Genomic DNA, 12,958 nt, shown 5'->3' with positions numbered 1-12,958 from the left:
GGGTTTTTGGAGGTAAATCATGTCAGTTCCAGGACATCACTGCAGGTGTTCCTCAGGGTAATGCCTGAGGCCCATCTTCAGCTGCTTCATTAATGACCTTTCTTCCATCATTAGGTCAGAAGAGGGGATGTTTGTGTTCAGCACCATTTGCAACTTCCTCAGAGCCAGAAGCAGCTCATGTCCAAATGCAGCAAAACCTGGCCAATATCTCGGCTTGGGCTGATGTGGCAAATAACATTTGTAACAGAAGTGGCAGGCAATGATCACATCCAACAAGAGGAAATCTAACCACCGCTGCTTGGATTTCAATGGTATTGCCATTGCTGGATTCACCTCTATCAAGATCCTGGGCGTTACCATTGACCAGAAACTCAACTGAATTAAGTATCCATATAAATGGGGTTACAAGAACAAGAACAGTACCTAAGAATCCTGTGGTCAGGGCAGCACGGTGGCGCAGGGGATTAGCACTGTTGCCTCACGACGCTGAGGTCCCAGGTACAATCCCGGTTCTGGGTCACTGTCCGTGTGGAGTTTGCACATTGCCCCCGTGTTTGCGTGGGTTTCGCCCCCATAACCCAAAGATGTGCAGGCTAGGTGATTGGCCACGCTAAATTGCCCCTCAATTGGAATAAAATGAATTGGGTCCTCTAAATTAAAAAAAAAGGATTCTGTAGCCAGTAACTAGTCTCCTGACTGCCCAAAGCCTCACTACCATCTGCAATGCACAAGCCACGAGTGTGATGGGATATTCTCCATTTGCCAGGGTGAGTGTAGCACCAACACTCGAGAAGCTCAACACCACCTAGGACAAAGCAGCCCCCTTGATTGGCAGCTCATCTCCTTCACTCACTCCACCACCGATACACAGTGGCAATTGCGTGTACCATCTACAACTTGCACTCCAGGGATGCACAAAGGCTTAAATAGCACCTTCCACGACAGCTTCACTGTCGCTCAGTCAATATCCTGGAACTCCCTTCCTAAAAGCACTGTGGGTGTACCTATACCACATTGGCTGAAGCAGTTAAAGGCAGGAACTCACCACCACCTGAAGGGCAATTAGGGATGGGCAATAAAATACTGGTCTAACCGGTGATGTCCATACCCTTTGAATAAAGTTTTCATTTTTTCCAATTTAGTTGTGGCCAATCCACCTAGCCTGCACATCTTTGGGTTGTAGGGGCGAAACCCACCCAACACGAGAAAAACGTGAAAACTCCACACGGACAGTTACCCAGAGCCGGGATCGCACCTGGGACCTCGGCGCATTGAGGCAGCAGTGCTAACCTATACCCTATGAATGAATAAAAAACTTTAAATTTTCAAAGATCTAACTCTGAATTCCCTTAAAAACCACTGGTGACATGCACTGCCTCAATGACTGCTTACCTACCGACAATTCAATCTCTTTTCCTTAGGCTGCATTCTACAGGATACATAAAGCTGGACTCCGATCATTAATTTCAGGTATACCTGCAACACCTTCACAGACCTCTGGCTTCGTCCAAACTCCAGTCGCCCAGCTGCACCAAGCAAGATCTCAGGGCTTTTCTGTGAACTGCAAACCACACAAGGTCCAAATTGCAACCCTCAATTGCATAGAATAACTCCCAGGGTTCCTCTGATCTTAGCTGCCTACAGCCTGCCAGCATCAGTACACTTTCTGTACAGCCTCTTCCCTTTCTGCAGAACACTCAGATAAATTGAAAGCAGGGAACGCTTTTAAGTTCTGCACATCTCCAGGATTACATAGTTTTTCAGGTTTACTGAAAACTTTTGAGGTGATTTAGCTCTAACACTTATCCCTGTGTAAGTGGAACCCCACTGGTTACAGGTCACCAACCTGAAAAATAACTCACCCAATTCATTTTTTCCAATTAAAGGGTAATATAGCATGGCCAATCCACCTACCTGCACGTCTTTAGGTTGTGGGGGTGAAACCCATGCAAACACGGGGAGAATGTGCAAACTCCACACGAACACAGTGACCCAGGGCCGGGATCGAACCTGGGACCTCAGCGACGTGAGGCAGCAGTCCTAACCAGTGTGCCACCGTGCTGCCCTGTGAAAAAAAACTCTTTATCCCCACTTGTTGTTTCCTGTCCATTAGCCAACTCTCTATCCATGCCAATATGGTACCTCCAACACCATGGACTCTTATATTATGACTTAACCTTGTGATGTACCATGTTGAACACCTTCTGAAAGTCTAAATACAACACAGCTACCGGTTCCCCTCTATCCACTTTAGTTGAGACTTCCTCAAAAAGATCCAATAAGTTAGTCAGACACAATTTCCCTTCCATGAAGCCATGCCAACTCTGCTCGATTAGATTATGATTTTCCAAATGTACTGCTATTACTTCCTTAAGAATTGATTCCAGGGCAGCATGGTGGCACAGTGGGTTAGCCCTGCTGTCTTACGGCGCCGAGGTACCAGGTTCAATCCCGGCTCTGGGTCACTGTCAGTGTGGAGATTGCACATTCTCCCCGTGTTTGCGTGGGTTTCGCCCCCACAACCCAAAGATGTGCAAGGTAGGTAGATTGAACACGCTAAACTGCCCCTTAAATTGGAAAAAAAAATGAATTGGGTACACTAAATTTATTTTTAAAAAGAATTGATTCCCGCATTTTCCAACAATAGATATTAAGCTAATTAGCCTATAGTTACCTGCTTTTTGCCTCATTCCCTTTTTGAATGTGGTGTCACATTGGCAGTTTTCCAATCCTCCCGTACTTCTCCAGAATCCAAGGATTTTTGGAAAATTACAACCTATGCAACACATCAAATGATTAAGCAGTGTGATCAAGGGCAGTCTGAATGCTAGCATGTTGGAGCTGAACCATATGATCAGTCCATTCATATCCTCCTTCACACATCAGCCAATCCCATATTCTATGACCGGAACGACACTGGCCGAACATACGACTGGCCAAACAGCGGCAAACTTTCGGATGCCGCTGACCAATATGCTGTCACCAACATCCAACAAGAATGTCAGAGTGAAAACAGAAGATATTGCCAAGTGACAAGGTAAAACCAAAGCTTACTTTGATAAGAAAACACATACAAGGAAATCATAATTTTAAGTTGGACATTGGATTCACATCAAACGACTAACCGTGACCACAAAGCTGCATCATCTCTAAACATGAAATGTTTGACAATGACTCGACCAAGATATTTTGAGGACAGTGCTGAAGAGGATGCATTTCCTTTTCCAATGAGTGACCATAATCTTGATCACTCACCTTCGTCAGATGATCATGCAGAACCACAACTTCAAGTTTGTTGATCAGAGTGCCATCATCAGCAACCTTAATATCTCAGATTATTTCTGTACTCAAGAGAAAAAGGACATTTTGAACTCTAAGGAAATGACTCAATACATATAGGTTTATGCCGGTTAATAAAGGGCAGGATTCTCACAGCCCCGCGCCGGAGAATCCCCACAACTGCGCCACGCTGCCGGCACGCGATTCTTGGAGCGGAGAATCGGCGCGCCGGCGCAGCGCCAGTTGCGGGCCGCTCTACGCGGCCGGGCCGCCCTACGCGGCCGGGCCGCCGATTCTCCGGCCCGGATGGGCCGAGCGGCCACTCTAAAAAAGCAGAGTCCCGCCGGCGCCGTCCACACCTGATCGCAGCTGGAGGGAACTCTGTGCGCGGGGTCACGGGGGCGGCCTGTTGGGGGGGGGGGGGGGCTCCGACCCCGGGGGCCCTCCGGTGAGGCCTGGCCCGTGATCGGGGCCCATCGATCGGCGGGTCGGCCTCTCGCTCCCCGGGCCTATTTTCTTATGCGCTGGCCCCCGAACTCCCGCGCCATGTTGCGTCAGGGCCAGCGAGTTGAGGGAGGCCACCGCGGGCTGGCGCTGGTGCCACTGTGCAAGTCCTCGTTGATGCCGGCGCCACTGCACATGCGCGGATCTCACGCCGCACAATTCACGCTGGGGTGGGAGCTGGAGTGGCGTGAACCGCTCCAGCGCTGTGCTGGCCCCCTGTAGGGGCCAGAATCGGTACTCCCAGCGGCCCGTTCACGCCATTGTGAAACGCGATGGCGTTTCCAACGGCGTGGACACTGCTGCTGAATGGGAGGATCCCGCTCAAAGTATTTTTGTTTTTCAAAGGGGTAAACAATATTTTGATAAATTGTTTGGTGTTTGATTGGGTGTCTGTTGTTAGTCAAGTCTGCGGGTGTGGTTAGAGAGAAAGAGAAAATTAAAGTAAGTTGTTGGTTGTAGATATTTTAAGAGCTATATGTAATAAAGTCCTGTCCATACATCGAACCTGGTGCATGCTAAGTGTGCCTATCTCGGAGGTACAAAACACAATACTGCCCTAATGTACAAACGCAGTGGCAGAATGTCAAGCTGTAACACTAAAACTCTTTTGTTTTCTGGACTTCAAATGTCTTGCGCACCTTCAATCTCTCCAAAAGATAGATCAAGATAAAGTTGTACTTTTGGTTCAATTCCAAAATTGTTCAGTTCCACTCAAGGCAGAATGCATAGAATACCAAGACGAGAAATATTTGGTACAAATTGGTAAACCATCCGACCGTGCTTATTGCAAAAAAAAATAAAAATGTCATGCTAGCGTACTCCAATGGGTCCTTTACTTAACATTAAATAAAAACTCCCGAATTAGGACAAAGAGTTTTTCCTTTTCCAACATGCTATTACATAAACTTTTGATGACTGTCCTGATTACTGACCATTTCCCACCTGAAAGCAGAGATGAAAAGAGTTTCAGAACAAATCGTCTACATCAAGGGCAACAGTGTCTTTCTGAATGACCAGATATTGGTAATGACCTGCCTGTTATATGATCTCTGAAAGCAACCACTTCCAACCTTCGCATATCAGTTTTCCCCCCAAAACGTACATTAGTCATACCTTTTGTAAAGGTACATTACAGTATAATTCAAATGTGGCTGTTCACACTGTGCGATTCGGACACAATATAATTAGATACAGTACGTGGCACTCTGGGGTGCCTCATTCCACTTACAATGCAGATTGCAACTACATTTACATAAAACATTTCCTGATGCAAAGGGCATGACAACTTAACATGAGTTCCAGCGCCGCCCTGTACCATGGCTGGAAATGAAAATGAAATGAAAATCGCTTATTGTCACAAGTAGGCTTCAATGAAGTTACTGTGAAAAGCCCGTAGTCGCCACATTCCGGCGCCTGTTCGGAAAGGCTGGTACGGGAATTGAACTGTGCTGCTGGCCTGCTTGGTCTGCTTTAAAAGCCAGCGATTTAGCCCAGTGTGCTAAACCAGCCCCAGGACAGTAAATTAAATGTTTTCCAATTGTGCCCTCAGGAGTGTTGCCCCAAGCTTCAGTACATCCCTCAGAACCTAATCCTGAACTTGAATGATACAGTTCAGAATATTGTATACACAATTTAGCACAGAGCAGTCCCAAAATGCATTTGATACAGAGCAAATTTAAAAATCACACATGTCCCAAGTCACTTTCATAGTGGAATAGCCAAAGAATTTTTAAACAAGACAGTATACTTTCAGACTTCAAGGGCGGCACAGTGGCACAGTGGTTAGCACTACTGCCTATGGCGCCGAGGACCCGGGTTCGATCCCGCCCCAGGTCACTGTCTGAGTGGAGTTTCCACATTCTCCCGATGTCTGCATGGGTCTCGCCCTGACAACCCAAAGACGTGCAGGTTAGGTGGGTTGGCCACACTAAATTTCCCCTTAATTGGAAAAAATAAATAATTGGGTACTCTAAATTTATATTAAAAAATACTTTCAGACTTTGGAGTCACCACCAGTTATGACTGATGAAAACTTTTCCCAGCAATATAAACACCCTACTTTTGGAAAGATCCCCCATTAGTGACAGCTATATATCCATAAATCATATTAGTTCCTCATAATCCAATGTACAACGTGGCATGGGTTTGCAAAACTACAGAAATGATTGGATAAAAAGTTTAAAGTTAAGCTCAAATGTTAATAAATTTACAACTTGCAATAATGTATCACCTTTTAAACTTTTTTTTGCTACTTTATTTTCCTGGATAGTCCAACTAGAATCTATAAATTGACTTAGTTCATAATTTACCAATTATTTTCAGAACCATTCAGCTCCAGGTAAGCTCTACATTCTCATGATCAAACAGCTTCTTGGTACCGTGTGCTTGTTGGTATCATAATCAGCTGCAGTATCCTCAACATTCTTGGCTCTCCTCAGCATGGATTCTGCTAACTTGCTCCAAAGTTATGCAAGTGAAGTTTGCTCTTGAAATTAAGTGCTTGTCTACTCCATTGTGGACAAACAAAATTGTATGAATTTCTCTGTTGTTTGGTTTGGAGGCTCTTACACACCAGCTTTGATGTTACTGCAAAGAGGCACCCGAGGGACCAAAATTAGCCATCAACATTTGTTTGCAGGGCAGCACGGTGGCGCAGTGGGTTAGCCCTGTTGCCTCACGGTGCTGAGGTCCCAGGTTCGACCCCGGCTCTGGGTCACTGTCCGTGTGGAGTTTGCACATTCTCCCCGTGTTTGCGTGGGTTTCACCCCCACAACCCAAAGATGTGCAAGGTAGGTGAATTGGCCACGCTAAATTGTCCCTTAATTGGGAAAAATGAATTGGGCACTCTAAATGTAAAAAAACAAATATTTGATTGCTACTCTTGACTTCGGTCTATGGTTGAGGGAGCTGATTTATGTTGCACCCTGCAAAATCTAGTTAGCATGAGTGATGACAGAGACTCATTACATACGCTCAGGGCAACACGACTGCAGGTCAAAAGCATGGAACTGACGTTCCACTTTCCTGCAACATGCACAAACCTAGCAAAAACAAAATGCGCAGAGATTGATGCAAATCCATTGAATGACAAATCTCAGATCATAGTGCAAACACCGTCTTCTGTAGTTGGGTTTCCAAAGTAGATGGTTAAAAATGAATGACATAATACCACCTACTAATTGGTTATATCCCTCTTAGTTAGATGTTGAAAGCTGCTAAGTCTTTTTTTTTTAAAGTGCTGCAGATTCCGATTATTAGGTTATTTCTGGCTATTAGCCAATTCCTCACCATTTGTCCCAGCATCTCACAAATAATTGTACAATGCAGTTTTAAAATCAAGAATTTCAATTTCACAGATCTATATACGTCTTGCATCATGATATTAATATCATGATTTTAAAATGGTTATGAAAAATAAAATCAGATTTTGGAGGAGCTGCTAGAAATCTGAAGCAAACACAGGAGAAATTCAGTCACTGCAAAATGTATGGACATGCAACATGGTAATAGATTCCCACACCTCGTACAACCATAGTTAGAGGTCGTATGCATAATTACAGTGCAAACTATAATCACGGCAATCATGCTGAAAACATTCAACAGGTCAGCCAGTATCTGCGGAGAGAGGAAGATAGGAGTTAGCATTTCAGTTTGATGACTGTTCGTCAGAGCCCCAGTGTATACTGATCATTTACTGAAATGCTGGTACAGGGGCAGAGCCCAACAACTCAAATTGCACGGATTTTCAATTGTGACCAACACTTTTCAGTTCAAGCTTTTAAATCAAATTAGTGTGAATGATAAATTATCAAGTGAATTCTTGAATTAGTCAACATGACACAGATTCCAATGCTTATGAAATAGAATATGTGTTATTTTTTGTAGATCCAGATCAGTTAGAGCATTGATTAAATTTCTAAGTTCAAAGAACATCCTCAAATGTACTGTTTTCGCATAAGCAATCCTTGAGGTCTCTGTATACCTGCCAATTTAGGATGTCATATGATAAATGTAAAACTGCATCAACAAGATGAATTTTAGATATTAAGCCGAATAAAGGTTAAAGAGCCACATTTACATGTACAGTTGATGAATTGAAAACTCAACTCTTCATATTTTTGTCGAGCTCAGTAATTCTTTACAGCTGCACAATCTCCCAATGAAGCCATTGCAACTATTTATGGATTAAACAAAATAGATTTTTAACTTGTAAGAGTTTGTTTTTCAAATAAAAACCTGCCAATTCAAATAATCTACCAATAAATATTTAATGCTCAATGCCTAGACAATAGAGCACCAAGTTGAAACTGATAGCACAACTGTAGTAAATTCCCAATTCTGTAATATTTCAAGTACAGGATCAAAGTATTGCTAATAAAGTAATCTTTCAAAAATCTGTCAGGTTTCATATGTCGTCGTCGGTGGCTGACCTTTGATTTCAGCATGACGTCTCGTCAGGATCATCTTTTCTGTCATGGGTCTTCCTGTGACTAAATGGGCAAATTCCTGACCTGCAAATCTTTGGGCACAGGTAGCAGAATGTCCAAAGAGGTAGTTGGATCTGGAGTACAAGATTTACTTCCTTTTCTTTCTTTCTCTGCCACTTCTATGCTTCATCATTAACATATTTGAACTTAAAGCATGAAACAATTTGATGGACAATCTTTCACTGTTTTGAATGATTGGCAGTAGTCGTGTTTCTATACTGATGTAAAGGCACCAATTGATGCTGTACTAGCACACCTTTCTGGTATGCTTCTATGCGACCATAAACTCAACAAGGTCTGCTAGTTATGCATTTGAAAATCACAGTATGTACCCCATTTCTCTGTATCTGCTGACAAAGTGGTCTATGGTCTATAGGGGCAGCACGGTAGCATTGTGGGTAGCATAATTGCTTCACAGCTCCAGTGTCCAAGGTTCGATTCCCGGCTTGGGTCACTGTCTGTGCGGAGTCTACACATTCTCCCAGTGTGTGCGTGGGTTTCCTCCGGGTGCTCCGGTTTCCTCCCACAGTCCAAAGATGTGCAGTTTAGGTGGATTGGCTATGCTAAATTGCCCATAGTGTCCAAAATTGCCCTTAGTGTTGGGTGGGGTTACTGGGTTACGGGGATAGGGTGGAGGTGTGGACGTTGGGTAGGGTGCTCTTTCCAAGAGTCGGTGCAGACTCGATGGGCCGAATGGCCTCCTTCTGCACTGTAAATTCTATGATTCTATGGTTTCTATTGGCTGTTGGCAATATTAAATGAACCGGAGACGATGAAGTGTAATCTAATTTTGAAACGGTCTTCAAACGTGGTCCATATTTTTGGGCATTCTTTAGCCCTTCTGCTGTTAACACTGACGTATTTAGGTTGTGTCGATCTTCATTTCCAATTGCTTGCCTGGTTCAGACACACCTGAATCAAGAAACCGAAGCTCTGAACAAACATTCTGAATTCAGCTAATCGGTCAGATACATAGCAATTCAACTTGGGGAATTTTGAGGATATCTTTACAATATTTATTTGACCTTCCTTCTAACTTTTATTCAATTTATGATTCAGCAACTCCCAAAGCCATCTATTATAATTGGATCCTACCCTGGCCCAATTTTATGGTTGTTTTTTTTTGTTGGACTCTTCTCGCTCACTATCCATCCAGTCCATACCCTGGTCACTCACCTTTCCCAACTGAGCTAACCTGGTGTTGGTCCTCTCAATGCACTGTCCCACTTGCAGAACTGACAGATTATGCACTGTAATCTCACCATGAGGATCTGCCTGCTTACCAGCTCTTCATTTAAGCACCATCTGCGTTGTATCTTCAAAGTTTTTCTGTGCAGTCACCACACTGCAATTTCAACACTCTCCAGTGCTCTAATTTTGTTGTGATCTGAATAAAATGTTGAGGGTCGTCTTATGCCACATAGCATGATCTAACGCTTTTCATCACGTCATACCAGTACTCTTGCTGCCATGCTGTGTGACCACTACCGACCACTATCTTGTGTTCTTATAATGACATAAGACAGGGAGGCGGTGGCATACTGGTATTGTCACGAGATAAGTAATCCAGACGCTCAGGATAATGATTTGCGGACAGCAGCTGGTGGAATTTAAACTCAATAAAATATCTGGAAGTAAAAGTCTAATGACGACCATGAAACCATTGTCGATTGTCGTAAGAATCCATCTGGTTTACTAATGCCCTTCAGGGAAGGAAATCTGCTATCTTTACCTTGGTCTGGCCTACATGTGACTCTAAAATGTCCTCTGAAAAGGCCAAACAAGCCACTACAAAAACATGAAAAAGGAATTAAACCGGATAGAACAACCAGCATCGACCCAGGCGCCATAAACAACAATGGCAAACCCAGCTTAGTCCTTACTAACATCTGGGGGCTTGTGCAAAAGTTGGGAGAATTGTCTCACAGACCGCCAAACTCACAGAATCACACCTTACAGACAATGTCCCAGACATCACTACCATCATTCCTGGGTATGTCCTATCTCACCGGCAAGACAGATCCTGCAGAGATGGCGGCACAGTGCCATACAGTCAGAAGGGAATACTCAACATCAACATTTGACTCCATGAAGTCTCATGGCTTCAGGTTAAACATGGTAACCTCCTGCTGATTACCACGTACTGTCCACCATCAGCTGATGAATCAGTACTCTCCCATGTTGGACCCCACTTGGTGGAAGCACGGAGGGTGGCAAGGCACAGAATATACCCTGGGTGGGGGTCTTCAATGTCTATCATAAACTGTGGCTCTGTGGCACCATCACATACCGAGCTGGCCAGGTCCTAAAGGACATAACTGAGACTGGGACTGCAGTAGGTGGTGAGAGAACCAAGAGGGGAAAAAAATCCTCACCAATCTGCCTGCTGCAGATGCATCTGTCCATGACAGTATCAGTAGAAGTGATCGTTGCACTTCTTGTGGAGACAAAGTCCCGTCTTCACATTGAGGATACCCTCCAGCGTATTGTGTGGCACTACCACCGTGCTAAATGGGATAGACTTTGAACAGATCTTGCAACTCAAGACTGGCGCTGTGGGCCACCAGCAGCAGCAGAATTGCACTTGACCACAATCTGCAACCTCATGATCCTCCATATCCCCACACAAACAGCAGGAATTAGGTCTTTTTCAAATTGGCGGGCAGCGACTAGTGGGGTACCGCAGGGATCAGTGCTAGGATCCCAGCTATTCACAATATATATCAATGATTTAGATGAAGGAGCAAAATGTAATATCTCCAGATTTGCAGTTCTCACCCAGTTGAGTGGGAGGGTGAGGAGGATGCAGAGATCCTTCAGCGTGATTTGGACAAGTTGAATGAGTCGGCAAACAAATGGCAGATGCAGAATAATTTGGAGAAATGTGAGCTTATCCACTTTGGTGGTAAAAAGAAAGTAGACTATTATCTGAATGGTCATAAATTAGGAGAGGGGAATGTGCAACGAGACTTGGGTGTCCTCGTACACCAGTAACTGAAAATAAGCATGGAGGTACAGCAGGCGGTAAAGAAGGCAAAAGTTGGCCTACATAGCGAGAGGATTAGAATACAGGAGCAATTATACTGGGCCTTGGTGAGGCTACAGCTGAAAGTGTGTGTGCAGTTTTTATCTCCTTATCGGTGGAAGGATGTTCTAGCTCTAGAGGGAGTACAGCAAAGATTTACCAGACTGATTCCTGGGATGGCAGGACTGACGTAGGAGGAGGGATCAAATCGGTTAGGATTGTGTTTGCTGGAGTTCGGAAGAATGAGGGGGATCTCATAGAAACCTATAAAATTCTAACAGAACTAGACAGGGATATGCAGAAAGGATGTTCCCGATGATGGGTGTGCCCCAAACCAGGAGTCACAGTCGGAGGATACAGGGTAGACTATTTAGGGCAGAGATGAGGAGAAATTTCTTCACAGAGTGGTCGGCCTTGGAATTCGTTACCACAGGAAATAGTTGAGGCCAAAACATTGCACGTTTACAAGAAGCAGTGGATAAAACACGTAGGGCGATGGGGATCAAAGGATCTAGTTATGGGGGGGAAAGTGGGATTAGGCTATTGAGTTGGATGTTTAGCCATTATTATAATGATGGAGGAGTAAGCTTGAATGGCCAAGTGGCCTTCTCCTGCTCTGATTTTCTACATTTCTAAGTTTCTACCATTACCACCAAGCCAGAGAATCAACCCTGTCTGAGAACACGCACGAACAGACTCAAAAACAGCTTCTTCCCCACTGTTACCAGACTTCTAAATGACCCTCTTATGGACATACCTCATTAACACTACACCATGTATGCTTCATCCGATGCTTATGTAGTTACATTGTATACCTTGTGTTGCCCTATTATGTATTTTGTTTTCTTCCCTTTTCTTCCTATGTACTTAATGATCTGTTGAGCTGCTCGCAAAAAAAATACTTTTCACTGTACCTCGGTACACGTGACAATAAACAAATCCAATCCAATCAAACCCTGGTTTAATGAAGAGCGCAGGAGAGCATGCCAGGAGTAACACCAGGCATTCAACATCACAGATGTCAGTCTTCAGCTAGTACGATTCACTCTACATGATGTCAAGAAATGGCTGAAGGCACTCAATACTGCAAAGGCTATGGGTTCTGACAATATTCTGGCAATAGTACGGAAGACTTGAGCTCCAGAACTGGCCACACCCCTAGCCAAACTGTTCCAGTACAGTTACAACACTGGCATCTGCCCAGTAATGTGGAAAATTGCCTAGGTGTGTCCTGTACTCAAGAAACAAGATGAATCAAACCCAGCCAATTATCACCCTTTCAGTCGACTCTCCATCATCAAAGGTGATGGAAGGAGTCATCAGCAGTGCTATCAAACTGTCTTCTTGACTTGCGCATGTACACGTTCCATATGTGCACTGATGACATCCAGTCTGCTTCACAATTATTTCTCTTGACTCTTCCAATGTCACATTGCTGGTCTGACATATAATAGTGGAGCAAAAATTTCCTCGAACTAAATAATGAGAAGACCGAAACCATTGTCTCAGGACCATTTGCCGGATTACAACCAAACTCAAGCTGTGCTCTAAATACACCCAAGGAATCATTCAATTGAAATTACTGCGTGAATATACAAACATGATTAACTTATACCAATATTAAAAAGGACCTGTCTAATCACTGCCAATTATTTAATACTGC

The 12,958-nt window shown here is 44.1% G+C and overlaps 1 protein-coding gene across 2 annotated transcripts in view; it reads right to left on the bottom strand.

The window, feature by feature from the left end:
• LOC140389912 (SPRY domain-containing SOCS box protein 1-like) overlaps positions 1–12,958 on the bottom strand; it is a 267,424-nt gene that overhangs the window by 200,765 nt on the left and 53,701 nt on the right. The window contains exon 2 of one of the 2 annotated variants that reach the window (XM_072474557.1): positions 2,675–2,776. The exons of the other annotated variant lie outside the window; for it this stretch is intronic. The gene's annotated coding sequence lies outside the window, so the exon portion shown is untranslated. The remainder of the gene's footprint in view (positions 1–2,674; positions 2,777–12,958) is intronic. 2 annotated transcript variants of the gene reach the window in all.

Source organism: Scyliorhinus torazame, chromosome 14 (genome assembly GCF_047496885.1).
Source record: "Scyliorhinus torazame isolate Kashiwa2021f chromosome 14, sScyTor2.1, whole genome shotgun sequence".
Classification (NCBI taxonomy): Eukaryota; Metazoa; Chordata; class Chondrichthyes; order Carcharhiniformes; family Scyliorhinidae; genus Scyliorhinus; species Scyliorhinus torazame.
The sequence above is the reverse complement of the archived record's forward strand: the minus strand, read 5'-3'. Positions and strand labels throughout refer to the sequence as shown.